This window comes from Vombatus ursinus, unplaced genomic scaffold (assembly GCF_900497805.2).
Source record: "Vombatus ursinus unplaced genomic scaffold, bare-nosed wombat genome assembly UNPS02015255.1, whole genome shotgun sequence".
Taxonomy (NCBI): Eukaryota; Metazoa; Chordata; class Mammalia; order Diprotodontia; family Vombatidae; genus Vombatus; species Vombatus ursinus.
The window spans coordinates 4756526-4775256 of NW_020955033.1; the positions used below are offsets into that span (position 1 = coordinate 4756526).

The window sequence follows — 18731 nt, forward strand, 5'->3', positions numbered from 1 at the left end:
AGGTGGTTAAATTGTTTTTATTTGTCCCCTGAAAAGAAGAAAATATAGATGTCCTATTTCTATTGGGGTAGAAGTATGCCTATGAGCTCATCATAATCAATGGATAGAGACCTAGGATGGGTCCATTACACATGTAAAGACAGCACTAAAGAGCAATGTATTCTAGGACAAGAATCCATAAGTTGAGTAGCATGAAATTTTAGGCTTAGAGAGGCCTGTGGGCCCAGGTCATAGGTATGAACTGCTATTAATGATCTTTGAGGAATTATGACAAGTAAGAAAATTGTTAATGGGCTGGAGTAAGGAAAATGTCTTGATTTTTAAAATGAGAAAGGAGGTAGATAATTTGAGCTACTGTCCTCTAAAATTGGCATCATTTCTTCAAAAATTTCAGAATTTATTATTAAAGACAGTTTTCATACATACTTTATTAAAAAAAGGGTTGAGAGTCGGGTAGAAAAATGACCATTAAGAATCAACTTGGTTATCAGGAACACGTTATGACAGACTAACTAACCTGCTTTATTTAAAGGGTTAGTAGAAAAGTAGATTAAGGGAATCTTACATAGTTCAATAAAGTATTTTGTAGAATATCTCATGCCTTTATAAACCACATGGAAAGATATCACAGAATCAAAAATAAAATATGGAATTTCAAGACTCTCTAGTGTCCCTGGTGCTATTTAATCCAAAAGGAATAATTTCTACAGGTTATCTGACATGTAGTTACCCAGGCATTTCTTGAAGATCACCAATGAGGGGAGAATTCACCATTTCCTAAGGAATAATGTTCTCATTTTTTGAGAGTTTTAATCACTAGGAAATTTTTTACCTCAAATCCAATTTAAATTTGCCTGTTTGTAACTTCCACCCTTTTGCTATTCATTAGTTCTGCCCACTGGGGATAAACAGAACAAATGTAAGCCCTTTCCCAAGTGACAGCCTTTAAAATATCTGAATACAATTTTCATGTACCTCCTGAGTCTTCTCCAGGACAGTTCCTTCAAACAATCCTCATACGCTATTAGTTTGAAGTAGTTACCCTCCTCTGAATGCTTACTAGATTGTTAATGTCTTTCCTAAAATGTGATGCCTAGACCCAAATGTTATACTATAGAGAAGTCTTTGGTATAACTACCATTTTATTATTCCTAGAAACTCTCTCTCTCTCTCTCTCTCTCTCTCTCTCTCTCTCTCTCTCTCTCTTTCTCTCTCTCTCTCTCTCTTTCTGTGTGTGTGTGTGTCTCTCTCTCATTTCTTTTAATTTATTTTATTTTTAATTTATGTAATAAGGCAAGATTCCCATAACAGAGTACAATAAAAAAAAATGCTTACACGTGAAACCGCAAATCTACTACGCACAACTTGCTATTCCTTTAAAATATGCAATGAAATTATCATGGAAATTTCTTTTTTCTCTTTTTTCTTCCCCCCACCTTAGAGATGGAAATGCATATATATATGTAAAATCATTCTATATATACTTCTATTTATCAGTTCTTTCTCTGGATGCAGCTAGCATCTTTCTTCATATGACCTTTATAGTTAATTTGGATATTTATAATATTATATATCTCTTAATGAAACCCAAGTTCAAATTTGCTTTCTTGGCTGCCATATGATATTTTTCTATCATATTCAGTTTAAAGTTCACCAAAGCCCACAAATCTGTTACAGCTGAAATATTTTCTAACCATCTCTCCCCTATATTTATGGAGTCAAATTTTTTTTGACAAATATATACATGTATGTATATATATGTATATACATATATACACCTATACATATACACCTATATACATATATACATATATGGGTGTACATATATGTATATACATACCCATGTATATACACACACACATTTATATGCATGTATTTGAACTAAAAAGAACCTATCAATTGATGACAATTTTTAGGTGAATTCATATCTGATTGGCTGAACCCCTATTCAGTGAAGTCTTACCTTTGTACATCTTGAGCATTCAACATAGTTCTTCACATATAATAATTTAGCAAATGTTTGCTAAACTGAGAGGGAAAGCAATAGTGGAGTTATATAAAGCTCTGTACTCAGCCTTGTTCTACTCAACATTTTAATCAATTATTTGGATGAAATTATAAATGGCATGTTTATTGAATTAACAGATGACATGATATTGAGAGGAATTGCTATTACATTGCATGACAGAATTAAAAATCAAGTCTAGTCAATTCTGCTTAACATTTGTTTTGAAAATACAAAATCGTTTCACTGTGATTAATATATTAGGGAATTATTTGAGCATAAAGCAAATTTGATGTTCACTTGTGCTTGATTTCATCTTCAAGAAACAGTGAGAAAACACAGAAAAGTGAATCACTTCACAATAATTCATGAGTTGCAAACCCTTCTGATGCCCACTTCCATAAGCAAACCAGATCTTTTTCAAGGTAAAGTATCATATTTATTGTATATCATCTTCTGGTGTAGTAGAAGCTGTGGCCTGAGGAAGGCTGGTCCACTTGTCCCCCCTCCCCCATCTTCTACCAAGGCCAAGATGCACCTAGCCTGCCTCACCAAGGCTCTGCCCTCTCACTCCCAGCAACTCAATTTGGACAGTGGAGATCCTGTGGGAATAAGGCATAGGCTGAGTAGCAGCCCAAGTCTGAAAATGCCACCACTATGTATTGTAATATATTATCTATTTCTTAATTATTTAACATGCTTAAGACCAAACCTTTTTTTTAGGTCTTTTTTTCTTTCTTTCTTTTTTTAATGTGAACTCAGGAAGTTTTTTAATATTGTGCCCCAATTCCATTTTCCCCATAAACCCTGTGGTTTTTATCATGTGGTTTCACATGGCACAGTGATTTCTAGGAACATATATATCCCATTAATCCAGAACTGATTGTAATTTTTAATAGGTCTTAACAGTCCACTAAAATTAACAATATGCAATTCAAATACATTCAAGTTTTAAAAATTAAGTGTCCAATACCATACTAGGTATTGGATTAATTAGGCAAAATGTAGCACAACTACAATTCAATTCCGCAAAAATTTATTAAGCTTCTACTGTGTACTAGGCTCTATCAATCAATTTTTTTCTTTTAGTACAGATCATGATTGTATTAGCTATTTTGACTTTCTTATCATACAGCTTACTCACATGAAATTTGGAATGTTTGCTAAAAAAGATGAGAAGATGGAGGTAATGCAAAAATAGGCCTCACATATTTAAGGGGCTATCATAAGGAAGAAGAATTAGACTTATTCTGGTTATTCCAGGAAGGGTTAGGACCAATGAATGGAAATTATAGATTATAGGTTATACTTACATATTTGTATGTTTATAAATATAGATTATAGGTTAACTTGAGATCAACAAAATGAAAAATTTCCAGTCAATAGCAATTGTTAAAAAAAATGGAATAGGCTAACTCAGACTACTGTACATTGGAGATCTTCAAACAAGGTCTGTTTGACCACTTGTTTGGGAAGCTAGAGAAATGATTAATGATCTACGCAGGAAATGGACCAGAAGATCTATGAATTCAAATCTAACTCAATCTATAATTCTATATTTCTAGAGTTAAGCTGTTTTACCATCAAGAACCAAGTCATTCAGGAAATATTTGCATAGTAAGATTTGTTTCAAGTGACTCAGTTATAATGGAGGGAAAAAAAAGAAAAAAGAAAAAAGGAGCATCTAACTGCTGTAGAAGACAGTTTTTTAAAGGAGGAAGTAAGTGGCTAGACCTAAAATAAAGACATGGATCTGAGACATATACTGAAAAGAACCTTAGAATCAGTAGAGTTGGAAGGAAACCCTGAGCTCACAAAGTCTGGTATCATTAATCTCATATATAAAATCTCTATCATGTGGTCATACATTCTGTATTTGAACATCTTCAGTGGTGGAGAACTTGTCCTCAAGGTAGTTCATTCTATATTGGAGAATGCTAATTGTTAGGAATCTTTAAAATAAGAGATCCCAAAATTTGCCTTTTTGTAATTTTTATCTATTCACACCATTGATCTGCTCTCTAAGAAGAAATTTACTTCTTCATCTGTGACAGCACTTCAACTTCCAAATATCTGAAAACTGTTATCTTGTATCTTCTACATCTTCTATGCGTGTATGGGTGCTCAAGGTAGGGGGAGCTTCTCTGGGGGGAGGGGTTGCTGAACCCTTTTCAGGGCCGCTCATCCACCTTTAGCATCCACCTGGCATTCAAATCTCACCTGTGGCTCTAAGAAGCTGTAGGATGCAAAGTGACTACACCCTGGTAAACCATCTTGGCATATAGGCTAAACTAGGTTGAGGGTAAACCTGTTGGTTAGTTGGAGGAGATGTCTATCCCAAGCAGGTGATGTCTTCTTCTGGTGGAATGGGCTGATGAGAACTATTTGTTCCAAAGGCCATGAAGGTGGCTGAAGCAGGCATTGTGGAGGGCTTAAAGCTTGGTCAGACATCGAAGTTGCCAAGATCATCCACTGCATCCTGGGCCATTGCTGGTCTTCCTGACTTTTGTCTTGTCACTGGATCTTGATGACTCTGGAAGAGAAAGTGAGGCTGACAACTTTGTGCAACTCTGCCTCACTTAAATCCAGTTCACCCATGAGTCAAGACACCACCCTGAGATAACATTGATCTTCTTCGAAAATGAAGGACAAATAACAATAGGTCTGCTATGTTCAAATTTGAGCATGATACAGATCTACAACTAATTTTTTTTTTATTACAGGACTATTCATCCTCCACCATCCTTGTTGTCTTCAATGGGCATGATGCAATTTTAAAAATTATTTCTAAGATATAGAACTCAGAATTAAACATGGTATTATGGAAGAATGTAAATTCCTTTAAGAGCCCTTAAATTTCTATCATTTCTGTGTTGGTACCTCCAGAATTTAGCACAATTCTTTGCACTTAAGAAGATAAAGACTAGATATATGATTTTCATTGGTGTAGGGAGCCCCTTGGTGAGAGAACTCCCTCTATCAATGCAGGTGGACAACTTCTTTGCAATGTATAGACTTTATCTAAAATATCAAGAAGTTAAATGATTTTCCTAGGATCACATAACTTATGTATCACAGGCAAAACTTTTTTTTTCTTTATTTTTTTTCCTCTTTCTTTATGGTAATTTTTATTTATTTTTTTATTTTCAACATTTACTTTCACAAGATTTTGAGTTTCAAATTTTCACCCCATCTCACCCCTCCCCCCATCCCAAGATGGCATGCATTCTAAATACCCCTTCCCCTAGTCTGCCTTCCCTTCTGTCTCTCCCCCCCCCTTCTCTTATCCCCTTCCCCTTCAATTTTCCTGTAGGGCAGGATGGATTTCTGTACCCCATTTTCTGTATTTCTTATTTCCCAGTTGCATGTGAAAACATTTTTTTTTTAAACATGTGTTTTTAAAACTTTGGGTTCCAAATTCTCTCCCTTCCTCCCTCCCCACCCACCCTCATTGATAAGGCAAGCAAATAAATACAGGTCATACTTGTACAGTTATGCAAAACACTTCCATAGCAGACATGCTGTGAAAAACTAACTCTATTTCCCTTAATCCTATCCCACCCACCCATTTATTCTATTCTTTCTTTTGACCCTGTCCCTCCTCAGAAGTATTTGCTTCTGATTACTCCCTTTCCCAATCTGCTCTCCTCTCTATCATTCCCCTACTCTCTTGTCCCCTCCCCCCACCCCATTTTCCTGTAGGGTAAGACAGATTTCCACCCCCAATTGAATGTGTATGTTATTCCCTCCTTAAGTCAAATCCTATAAGAATAAGATTCCCTCTTTCCCTCTCACCTTCCCCCATTTCCCCTCCACTGTAAGAGCCTTTTCTTTTCTGGTTTTTGTTTTTTTTTTGTGGGATAATTTGCCCCATTCTACCTCTCCCTTTCTCCTTCTACTAGTATATTCCTCTCTTACCCCTTAATTTTATTCTCCAGATATGACCCATTCATTTTCAACTCACCCTGTACCCTCTATCTATCTATCTATGTCTATATATACATACATATAATTTTTCCCCTCCAACTACCCTAATACTGACAAAGATCTCATGAGTTACAAATATCATCTTTCCATGCAAGAATGTAAGCAGTTCAACCTTAATAAGTCTCTTATAATTTTCTCTTTCCTGTTTACCTCTTCATGTTCCACTCGAGTCTTGTATTTGAAAATCAAATTTTCTATTCAACTCTGGTCTTTTCATCAAGAATGCTTGAAAGTTCTCTATTTCACTGAATGACCATTTTTTCCCCTGCAGGATTATACTCAGTTTTGCTGGTAGGTGATTCTTGGTTGTAACCCTATCTCCTTTGCTCTCTGCAATATTATATTCCATGCCCTGCAGTCCCTTAATGTAGAAGCAGCTAAATCTTGTGTTATCTTGATTGTGTTTCCACAATACTTGAATTGTTTCTTTCAGGCTGCTTGTAATATTTTCTTCTTGACCTGGGAACTCTGGAATTTGGCTACAATATTCCTAGGAGTTTTCCTTTGGGGATCGCTTTCAGGAGGAGATCAGTGGATTCTTTCAATTTCTATTTTGCCCTCTGGTTCTAAAATATCAGGACAGTTTTCCTTGATAATTTTTGAAAGATTATGTCTAAGCTCTTTTTTTTTATCATGACTTTCAGATAGTCCAATATTTTTAAAATTATTTCTCCTGGATCTCTTTTCCAGGTCAGTTGTTTTTCCAATGAGATATTTCCCATTGTTTTCTAATTTTTCATTCTTTTGGATTTGTTTTACAGTGTCTTGATTTCTCATAAAGTCACTGCTTCCAATTGCTCTATTCTACTTTTTAAGGACGTATTTTCTTCTATAAGCTTTTGGACTTCCTTTTAGAAAACATTTGGCCAATTTTGCTTTTTAGGGCATTCTTCTCCTCATTGGCTTTTTGGACCTCTTTTGCCATTTGGGTTAGGCTATTTTTTAGGTGTTATTTTCTTCAGTATTTTTGGGGACTCCTTTAGCAAGCTGTTGAGTTGTTTTTCATGATTTTCTTGCACCACTCTCAGTTTTTCCTCTACCTCTCTTACTTGCTTCTCAAAATCCCTTTTGAGCTCTTCCAAGGCCTGGGACTGACTCATATTTTTCTTGAAAGCTTTGGATGTTGGAGCTTTGGCTTTGTTGTCTTCTTCTGGTTGTATGTTTTGATCTTCTTTGTCACCAAAGTAAGATAGTATAGTCTGACTCTTTTTGCGCTGCTTACTCATGATCCTGGCCAATTACTTGAGTTTTAAAGTCTTTGTTAAAGTAAAAGTCTGCTTCCAATGTGAAGAGTATACTGTCCTAAGCTTCAGGGGTTTGTACAGCTGTTTTCAGAGGTACTTCTAGGGACCTGTAAATTTTCAGTTCTTCCAAGGTGGTGTGATAAGGGGTAAGGTGTTTCCTTTCCACAGCCACAACAAGCTTCACCACACCAGTGTTCCTCCTAGCCCCAGGATGGCCCCTTAGAACTGTGACCCAGATCCAAGCACCAGTAAAGCAAGAGATTCCAGCCTCAGCACTGGCAAAGAGATCCTTGCAATCCCCCTCTGATCAGCCACTCGATTCCCCCACAGTCTGTGGGCCAGAAGCTCAGGAAACAGCCACGGCCCCGGCCGCGCTTGAGACTTGTGACTGAGACCTACCTCCTCTCTCACCAAAGTCACAGACTTTTCCCACTGACCTTCCATGTTGTCTTTGGTGTTCCTGGGTTGAGAAGCTTGGAAACTAAAACAGCTGCCTGTGATTCATTGTTCTGAGGGCTGCTCCAGGGTCGCTGCAGCCTGTGCACCAATTTCAAACAGTGTTCCTCTCCCAGCCTGGCTCAATATACCTTTCCAATCAACCATCCAGGCTGTCTTTGGCTGGAAATTTATTTCACTCTGTCTTTTTGTGGGTTCTACTGCTTTAGAATTTGTTTAAAGCCATTTTTTTAGGTATTTGGAGGGCTTTGGGAGAGAGCTCAAGACAGTCACTTCTTTCCCTCTGCCATCTTGGCTCCACCCCCCATCACAGGCAAAACTTGAACCTGCATCTTTCATGTTGAAGCTTGGCTTTCTATCTACTATCCCATACTACTTTTCAGAGCATTTGATAACCTATGATATAATAGGGAGTTGATACATTCTTTTTAAGTCTTACCAGGCTAGAGTTTAATGGAGATTCCTTCATACTAGAAATTATACATCTATTACATCAGCCCAAAGTTACATTAGGTCTTTTTTCTATCACATCACACAGTTAACTCATATTGAATATCCAGTTCACTAAAACCTTGAAGTCTTTTTCATTTTAGCTGCTTTTGTAGGCCTATCTAATCCTATCATTGTGTAATTTTTTAACCCAAGCATAACACCTTCCACTTATGTATAATAGATATGATCTTGTTGATAAACTCACAACAAAGAAGGGATAGCAAAGGTCATTTTTCCCAGGCCACAGATAGGAGTCTTCATAAGGCATCCTGGGAATTAGGGGATCCTAAGAGGAAACTGCCATATGGTACAGTGGATAGGGCACTGTACCTGGAGTTAGGAAGACCTGAGCTCAAATCTATCCTCTGACACTTACTAGTTGTGTGACCCTGGGCAAGTCACTTAACCTTCGTTTGTCTCAGTTACCTCAAATGTAAAATGAAAATGAAAATAACACTTATCTCATAGGGTGGTTGTGAAGATCAAATGAGATGACTTTTGTAAACCTCTTAACATAGTGCTTGACAAATAGTAGGTGCTTAGTAAATGCTTATTCAATCCATCCGTACCAAAAACTGAGGGTTAAAAAAAGAGAGATATGAAAGTGAAGGCATGTTACACCATGTCAATCAAGTCCAAGTCCACTACAACTAAAAAAAAAAAAGCAGCAAAGGACAAGTAGGAAATAATCAGGAAGGAACTAAGAAAAAAGATATCATGAATCTCAGAGTTAATTGGTGTTCATGACATGAAACGAATATGAATCTTTTTTTCTAATTTATGAAGGTGGGACTGTTACCATTCATTCTTAGTTAAGTGTGTCTTCACAGGCTACCCTCTGTGCCTGGAATTCACTCCATTCTCTTATCTACCTATTTAATTCTTCTTTTCTTTCAAGGTCTTCTCACAGTTGTCACCTCCACAACTGATCATCCACTGATCAATCCAACTGAAAGTTACAGCTTCTCAGTTTCTCCTAAAATACTTTAGAATGACTTCTACTTTATTCTTACATCATTCTAACTTCTGTAATAGGATCTGTCACCCTCACTTATAGGTTACCTGCCAGCCTCTTATTTCACTCAGTCACATATTTAATCTTATCATCCTAAAATACAATCTAGATACATGTCTGTAAATTTACTCATTAATTAATGTACTTTCAAAACATCTATCAATTAATCAACTAAATTCAGAGGCCTACCCTAGTTCATAATTTTTTTTTAATAAACTGGAAAAGCCTCCATTCACAATAATTACTCTTGTCTCTCTGTATTAAATCCATTAATATTTTAGGATTAACTGAATATTAAAGTTATCTCAAATACTCACTATAACTACAAATGACCTCACTTCTGAAAACATGATCATATCAATGAGTTCATTCAGGTCAACACATAGCTCTTGGTTCTCTTTACAAGATAGAGGTCATGATAATAGTTTCATAAAAAGAATTCCTTTTTATAATCTTTCTCTGTGCCTTACTCAGTTTCTCTCCAGCCAAAAAAGGAAAATAGGTCCTTCAAAGATGACTTCTCAAAGAATCACGGTGACTACTACTACTACTATTAATCTCACAGCTTCTCTGCTTTTTAAAGAGACAACAGTTTTTACAATTTCTGTGGGAAGTAGGCTATTGAAACAAGGGCTGTGGCTCAGATTCTTAAAATCTGGTGCACCTCCAATCAATGTTCTAATAAGCTTTGTCTTTGGCTGAAAGAAGGCTTGGGTAGTCAAAGTCATTCAGGCAGGACTCGTGTCTCTAGTTCTCAATATTTTGGGGTCCCAGCACCCCTAATCCTCAACATTTTGGTGGTCCATACTGGGAAACTGCCTAACCCCAAGTTCTTCTCCAGCCAAGACTGGAAGGTATGTAAGCCTCCCCTCTCTCCCTATCCCCCTCTCACGCTGCAATTGGGGTTGTTCTCCAAGCACCTAGGAAAGTTTGGAGTTGCTTTTCAGGAAGACAGTTATGAGGCTATCTTGAACTCAGCCTGAAACTTTCAGGTTCTTGGTCCAGTGGTTCATTTCAAGGCCATGGACCTGGGCACACATTCCACAGCATAGAGGACAAGGATGGATGCCCTAAATGGAAGTGTATGCCCAATTCTGTCAATTCTCTTAATTCTCCCAGCACTAGGGAAATGGGAAAACTTCGGGTGCTTTTTGGTTCCCTGAGGCTTACTTACTCCCTTCCCTCTACACCCCTAGATCCTCCTCCATGGAGGGACTTCTGGTCCCCACACCTGTGCCTGCAGGATCCCCCTTCTCTCCAGGCTTCATGACCACTGGATCCTCACAGCTTTGCCCCTATTTTAGAAATGGAAAAGGTCTCTAAGACCTTGACAAGGAAAGTTTTGTGCCTAGACTCTATGATCTACAGCACCAAGATAAATTGTAAAAGTTCAAAGAATTAAGATTCTTCTTCCTGTAGTCCCAGCTCTGACCAGGCTGACTACAGTGAAAAGTTAAAACAGCTAAGAACATCTTAGATTCTGGAGGTTTTATGATTGATCATTAAGAAGTTCTGAAACACCTCCTTACAATCCTAGTCACTCCCTTTCCCACTCCCTTCTCTTTGAGTCAAGAGGGTATCTCCCTTAACCCCTGTCATAGGAGAAAAGAGTTTCACCCTTCTTCCCCCCACCTTTGAATTCAACCTCCTCCACCTGGAGAAAGGAAGGAGGGGGGAGGGGCAGCAGTGACAGCCTGGGTCCCACTGGCAATGGCCTTGGGCCCTGTGGCAACTTTTGCCTGGAAGCAACACCCATGTTCAGCATATCAACCAACCGCAGCTGTGGGGAGAGAGGAATGAGGAATGGGTAAAGGTAAAAAAGCCAGCCAGCCTTGGAACTTGGGTAAGCTGGCTCTTTTAAAATTGTAGTTTTAACATGTTAATGATGTTCAAGTCAATTCTCTGTGTAAAGTAATTTGGAAATACATTTAACAAAATTGAAGTCACCTGATTGGTAATGGGTTTGTTTTAAGTTTCAAATCAGCAAACTTTTGTATCAGTTATGTCAAGCAACTTTTCATAATTTGGTTACAGTTAAAACAATTTGGCTATCACTTATGAAAATTGTAAGATATGCTGGTCATTATTTTAATGTGCAAACTTGCCAAAAAGCTAGTTTGGGTTATGGACTTGGTTATATATTGGGTTATGCACCAATGCACTTGGCTTGCTTCAAATTTTCAAGTTTATAGAAATAATCTCTAACAATTGGTTTTGGCATTAGGACAAATTTAAATTTGAGGTGTAAATCTGGGAAAATTTTTCCCTAAGCTGTGATTAGTGAAACTTGTTGTTTTAGGTAAAAGGTCTCTGGACTGTAACTGATGTTATTTTGAGTTGTCTGATGGATCATAATAAGCCATCCATAAAAAATAGTCAATAGTGTACCATCTAAGAGAAATGCCACAAGCTACTTAGAGAGAATGTGATACTGGTGGGAAGTCTGCATTGGGAAAAGCTGAGAGGACAATTTTAGCCTCAGTCTAAGATGGGATCCTCCTGGCTCAGTTTCCCCATTATGCTCCTTTTAAAAGGACTGTTACCCACCTGACTATTCCTAAGTCTGGCTATGAGGTGGAACTGATACTGCATGATTGGAAAACTGTAAATTATCTGAATTCAAGCAGAGCTAAGGACATTTTAAACTGAAATATTTGGGCCCTAAATCCAGTCCCTGCTTTATCCTTTTATAATAAATTTGTGTAATCAGAGCAAGTAGTCTGTAAAAGATCAGTGCAAGTGCATGAGATCTTGCTGTTTTGACCTGAATGTGTGATGTGTAGTCATTCAGTACACTAAACAACCAAAATTAAATCAGAAACATCTTTTTTTTTATTCTAATTTTAATTAATTTATTTTTTTTAGAGGGAGGTAAACTATTTGGCCTAACCATTACTTAAGTATCCTCCCAAGCCTTTTGTTAGAATTGAAGTAAAAGTCAGTCTCTGGTAAATTCATTTGTGTAGCTATTGAACAGGGGTAGAGGGGGGAGCTTCTACCTGCAAAAGTGTTACTTAAACTTTTGAGAAAGTAATAAGATCAAATAATTCTGCAGGTCAAATGTAAATGATTTTAATGAGGCTGTTGCACTTTTACTTCCCCCTATATTTGGGCCCTGTAAACTTGCTTGTCCGATTTGGGTCTTCCAGACTACAGATCATTCACCTACAGTTGGTAGCAAACAGTGGGTACCAGCCAATGTTCCCCCAGCAACCCCTGGATGCAGCCTGTGCTCCGTTCTAGTCAACTTCCTCTTTGGGACCCCCTTAAGGCAGGGACAGCTCTATGCCCCTTGCCAGTAGTAAGAAGTTTCATAGGCTAAGACCTTGTCCCTTACCCCAGAAGAATTTGGGTCCCACTGTTTAAGGGGGAAGTGATGGTGTTGGTATCTGAACCCCAAAAAGGAAAAGCCCTGGACTTTCCCACATGCCCAGGTCCCTGGTATTCTCCTGGGGCAATTGGTCCTTCCCAGTTAATTAACTGCCCTTTCATTGTCTGCACCTGGCCCCACCCTAGACTTCTACTCCTTGATCTTATCTAGACCCTAGTCTCCTTTGCCCATGTGGTCCAGGTCCCTGGTGTTCTACCTCCCAGTCACCCTAGCTGACTGGCTACTTCCATCCAGATCCTCCCTAGATCCCTCCTCACAGTCACCTCAGACTACTCGATCACTCCTAGATAAGATCCATCTTGGCTGCCATTAAGGTGCTGAGATCCTTAAAATCTGGCCCATTTACATTAGCAATACAAATGCTTAGATTCCTTAAGAATCTGGCCAATATGGCAGATTTTAAAACTCTTGCCCATCCCTCAGTTGATGTTCTAATAGACCTTGTCTTTGGCTACAGGAAAAAAAAAGAAGAAGAAGAAAGAAACAAGTGCTGTACCTGTACTGGACGCCAGGGAAATTGGCCAATGAGGGCCCAGTCCTTGGTACATATGCAGATATTCTCTTCTTAGATACATTGTATGTCAGTTAGTCAATCAATGAGTGTTTATTAAGCACCTTCTATATGCCAGGCATTGTGCTAAGTAATTCTCTGCCTACTAAGTACAATCACATGAAAACTTTGGTGAGCTACTTCCTGCTGTCTTTGACTGAGAGGTTAGTACTGTGTAATGATGAGAAGTCTTCTGACAGGTTGTGGAGATAGAAGATCTAGTGAGTCAACAGTAGCTGATCCAGAAGTGAGTATGCATATAAAAGGGATGATCTGCCCCTCTCTCACCCTCTTTCCTTGGTGGCTTTCAGTGTAAAGTACTACTTTGGGCTTCTGGGTAGCAGAGAGACAGTTAGCTGAACTCCCCCAATCAGACACTATATTTCTACAGGCTATAAACCACTGTTTCTTTTGTATTTCCTTGTTTCTGTACTTTAGTGAACAAGTATTCTGAGATGGGAGTGCCCACAAGATCATGTAAATTTAGGAGATCCTAAGGAATCATTAGAAATTATATTATTAACTAGAATTGGGAGCAGAGTCCACAGTAGGTTCAGGAATTGGGAGGTAGTCAAGCAGGATGTGGAGACACATGTTCCCAGGCAATGACATTGTGGGCATTTTAAGAGCTGAAGAGATTATTACGCTACATAGAGTAATGTAGGCAGCAACAATAAAACAATTAAGGAAGCATTTTAGCAATTAGGAGACAAGTGGAATCTTTCCCTTCCCTGGAATTCAAGCACAAAAGAACTGGGAGAATGTATCAGCAGTAGAGCCGCTCAAGACAGCAGATGGTTAAAACTAAGAGGAACTTTTGAGAACTCTACAAAGGATAAAAAATACTTCCAGGTCCCAGAGTTGGGAAGTATAACTTTGTCATACAGTTTTTCTATGCATATACTTCACTACAATTAGACTATTTGAGTTTACTCTGCATAGGGACCTTGACTGCACAAGGGGAAAGCACACCCCTGGATTATGGGACATGTTTCATACCAACTGTTCTATCTATATTTTCTCAGTAAATCCCATTTCTAAAAGTCAATAGAGTTAAACTGGTTGAGAGATAATTGGGAATACCCTGGTATCAGCCCAGGAATAGTGGGAAGCCACAATGTGAGAAACCATAAGTCCTTTGAGTTACTGCTATAACCCTGAGGAGTGTAACATTCAGCTGTAATCTGTAAATGCAAATGCTGCACTGGGCAAGCAGGTTTCAGAGTGTGTGCCACATACTCATCTGAGTAAATCTCATATACTTATGAGTAGCCAAAGTAAATTATAATGGAAAAGAGTACCATGTTTGGTATTTGAAGACCTGGTTTCTATTCTCAGCTCTGCTACTCATGTGTGTAATGGTGGATAATCACTTCCCTTTTGGATCTGAGTTTCTTCATCTATAAAATAAGGGGTTTGGACTAAATTATCTCTAATATTCATTCCAGCTCACAATGTAAAGTAACTTCACTGGGGGCAAAATGATTTTGCACTATTATATTCCCAGTTTCTAGCATAATATAGAGGCTCAGTAAAGGTTTTATTGAATTGGATTGGACCAGAGACATATATGGTAAATTTTTTGTATAAATAAGTGACGTGAATTCTTTAATTAGTTGCATATTAGTTGAAACAAATACTCATCTTTTGCTTCAATATTATTTGATTTAATTAGCAAATAATATGGCTTAATCATATTAATGCATGGATATACTTTTGATACCATACTTTAAAGTGATTCATTTATAAGTTTTGACAAATTTTTCCTAACACACTTTTTATCTCTGTCATTTTTTCATTAGCTGAATTATTTTGGATTGTTTGTTCTTACAAAGGTAGAGCTATTAATTCCAAGCAAAATTAAAGCACATTGTTTTGAACACAATTAGCTTTCACTTGGAAAACACAGCCCAATTAGACTTTCTTTAATCTGGTTCCAAATGCCCAAATTGGGAAAACAAAGCATCACTGTGTTAATTATATAATAGTCTTAGCAGTGATTTCATTGTACACTACTATATTTCCACATTAATTTTAATGCAAATCACCAGGCAAATTTTAAGGAAAATGCTTGAATTAAATATTACTACATGGAATATTAGAGGTTAGAAATTTCATGGACAAAAATCTTTTAACTGGAAATAAGAACAGTTGGAAAATATCTTTTTTAAAAGAAGATAACTTTTTTGTATAAATTAATTATATGTGTATTTGATAAGAAAATCACTGCTGTGACTGTATCTAAACTGTGTCTTAGATCATCCCTAAATTCTCTAACCAATTCTTTTGGTTTTAAAGACTATTTAATGCTCAATGGTAAAAAATAATTCGCATGAAAAACAAGGAAAAGAAACTATCAAACTTACTGTTTCCTATTGGCATAACGACAGATATCATGAAATAAATGTCTTTAATCTAACTATATAGTCAATGTGACTCAAACATTTTCCTGGTAAAGTGTTCTATGCACAATATTTCACAGCTGTGGAAGGGTAGTAGCATCACTGAATGAGGTGAAGCTGTCCATAGCATCTTAATTGCATGGATTTAATAGCTATTTCAAATCATTGAAGTAGTTCCATTCATTGAAGATGAATTCCAAGTAGTTTCCTGTCATAAGAGCATCAGGCAGGATTCAGGGTCATTGTAAATCTGAGAGAGCAGTTATTTTTGGATTCTTGCCTTTGCACGCTGAGTGTGATCTCAATGACTTTAGTATAAAAATTAGCAAACTTCACAAATGTCAAGAACAGTATATTCATAGCGAATTGAGCTAAATACTTTAATACTTGTTGGATCACTTTTCTTCTAGAATGTTTTATATTTCTTCTAGTTTATCCAAAGTATTTCACTATTTTTTCCTGTAAACATGATTGAGAAGACCATAATAATTATGTGACACGTGAAATAGTTATTTTGCCACATACTATTATTGAGAAACAAAAATGTTTTAAGAAAATACAATTTAATGCTCACTCTTTATTTTCTTTTTTCTCTTAAACAAGATAACAAATTTATGAGTTCTGTTCTAATGACAAGAAAATTGCACATTTGTTACATTTTCCAAAAAAGAAGGATTTTAAAAGATCTTTGTGTTCTGAAAAATCATTCCAACCCTGCCACATGTCCTTTTCTACCATGGATATTTTCAGCCATCCATCATAAACCTATAGATGGAAATCAAACAGGGATTAGGAAGGAAAAGAAGAATATACAATATATAACACTGGATTTGTTGAATGATTTATTTTAAAGAGGGAGTTGACACAGAATCATAGAGTCATAGATTTAAAGCTAGAAGTACTCTCTGAGGTCATGTCCAGCGGTGTCAAACTCAAATAGAAATGATGCTAGTGGCACCATGGTAAAGCACTGGGCCTACGATCAGGAAGACTTGAGTTCAATCTGGACTCAGATACTTACTAGCTATGTGATTGTGGACAAGTCACTTATCCTTTGTCTACCTCAGTTTCCTCACCTATAACATGGGAATAATAGTAACATCTACCTATCTGCGTTGTTGTAAGGATCCAGTAAGATAATATTTGTAAAGCACTTAGTGTTATAATGATGGTGCTGCTGCTGTTGATACCTGTAGCCATATACTGATTTAGAAAACTAGACATTACAAATATGTTGCATTGCATTTTTAATTTATTTTGTTAAACATTTTTCAATTATATTTTCATTTGCTTTGTGCCTGTACTAAGGAATTTTGGCAGCTAGGATTGTGATGCTTCTGATGAAGTTCAACCTCCACATTTTATAAGTGAAGGAACTAAGGCCCAGTGATAGTAACTTGTTCAAGATTGCATAGATAGTGCTGTTTTAATGCCATCTATGCAGGGTGCTGTCTTCTCATCCTCCTTTGCCTCCTCCCACCACTGCCCTGTGTCAGCTCTGGCTGCATGTCCTCACAGGAGTTGCAGATCTTAAACATTTGAAGTTCTTACAATATGGTGGACATTAAAAACAAAGAAACTGAATTTGACCAACAAGATATGGAGGATGATGAAGAAATGGAAGAAGAAACTGGTGAGGATGCAAATGGCAAAGCTTGTCAGCTGACTATTCAGATGCTGCAGAATCCTCAAATTCTTGCAGTTCTTCAAGAAAGGTTGGATAGTTTCATGAGAACATCTACTGGATACATTGAAAGCTTTCCCAAAGTAGTTAAATGACATGTGAATGCCCTCAAAAACCTACAGGTGAAATGTGCTCAGATAAAAGCCAAGTTCTTGTGGCAGCTAGGTGGCGCAGTCGATAGAGCACTGGCACTGAAGTCAGGAGGATGTGAGTTCAAATCTGTCCTCAGACCAAACACTTGACACTTACTAGTTGTGTGACCCTGGGCAAATCACTTAACCCCAATTGCCTAAAAAAAAATTTAAAAAAAGCCAAGTTTTAGGATGAAGTTCATTCTCTTGAAAGTATGATGTTATATTTTTTGTTGTTATTCAGTCATTTTAGTCATGTCTGACACGTCATTACCTCATTTGAAGTTTTCTTGGCAAAGACAAAAAGAAACTGAGGCAAACAGGGCTAAGTGACTTGGTCAGACTCACACAGAAAATAAGTGTCTGAGGCCAGATTTGAACTCAAGAAGATGAGTCTTCTTGACTTCAGTCCTGGCACTCTATCTACTGTGTAACCTAGCTATCCCTGTACTGTTATTTACCAGCTACTTTTGATAATAGAAGTGAAATCAAAGAAAGAATGTGAATGATGATGAAGAGATTTCAGAGGAAGTAAAAGAGAAGGCTGAGCTTGAAGAGGAAGAAAAAAATGATGACAAAAAGACCCTAAAATAATTCTTGAATTTTGATTATTTCTTTAAAAAAGTTGACTCATTCAGTAATATGGTTCAGGAACTTGATGAACCTGTTCTAAAGCAGTTGGAAGGTATTAAGTAAAGTTCTCAGATGCTGGTCAACCTATCGGTTTTATGTTAGAATTTCAGTTTGAACCCACTGAATATTTCACAAAAGAGGTGTTGATGAAGAATATATCACAAATAGTCAGAGCTAGATGATGCTGATACCTTTTCCTTTGATGGAACAGAAATTTTGAGTACAAGTGTACAGAGTGTCAGAGAGGTTGAAAAAAGGGGGAAAATGTCACTTTGAAAACTATGAAGAAGAAACAGAAAGGCAAGGGACTCCAGACAGTTTGAATTGTGACAAAAACAGTTCCTAATGACTCTTTCTTCAATTTCTTTTCTCCTTCTGAAGTTCCTGAAAGTGGAGACCTAGATGATGACATAGAAGCTATCATTGCTGAAGACTTCAAAATTGGTCACTTTTTATGTGAGCGTATTTTCCCAAGATCAGTATTATATTTCAGAGGAGAAGCTATTAAGGATAATGATAATGGTGAAGGTGAAGAGGCTGGTAATGAAGAAGGGGAAGATGAATCTGATGAGGAAAATGATTCAGAACATGACCCAAAGAAAGATTCAAACCAGCTGAGTGCAAGCAGCAGCTAGCAGTGTGTGCTGTGGCTTTGAGAATTGCTGCACTATCCCAGCCTAAACATACTTAGTAGTTATTTAAAGTATTATGTTTTGTATTTTCTTGGTGGAATCAAGTAAA

General features: G+C 37.2%; 1 protein-coding gene and 1 pseudogene across 1 annotated transcript in view; one reads left to right on the top strand and one right to left on the bottom strand.

Annotated features, from left to right (window-relative positions):
- Positions 1 to 18731, bottom strand: part of LOC114031732 (gamma-1-syntrophin) — a 488334-nt gene that overhangs the window by 180554 nt on the left and 289049 nt on the right. The window lies entirely within an intron of this gene.
- Positions 17097 to 18681, top strand: LOC114031717 (annotated as a pseudogene).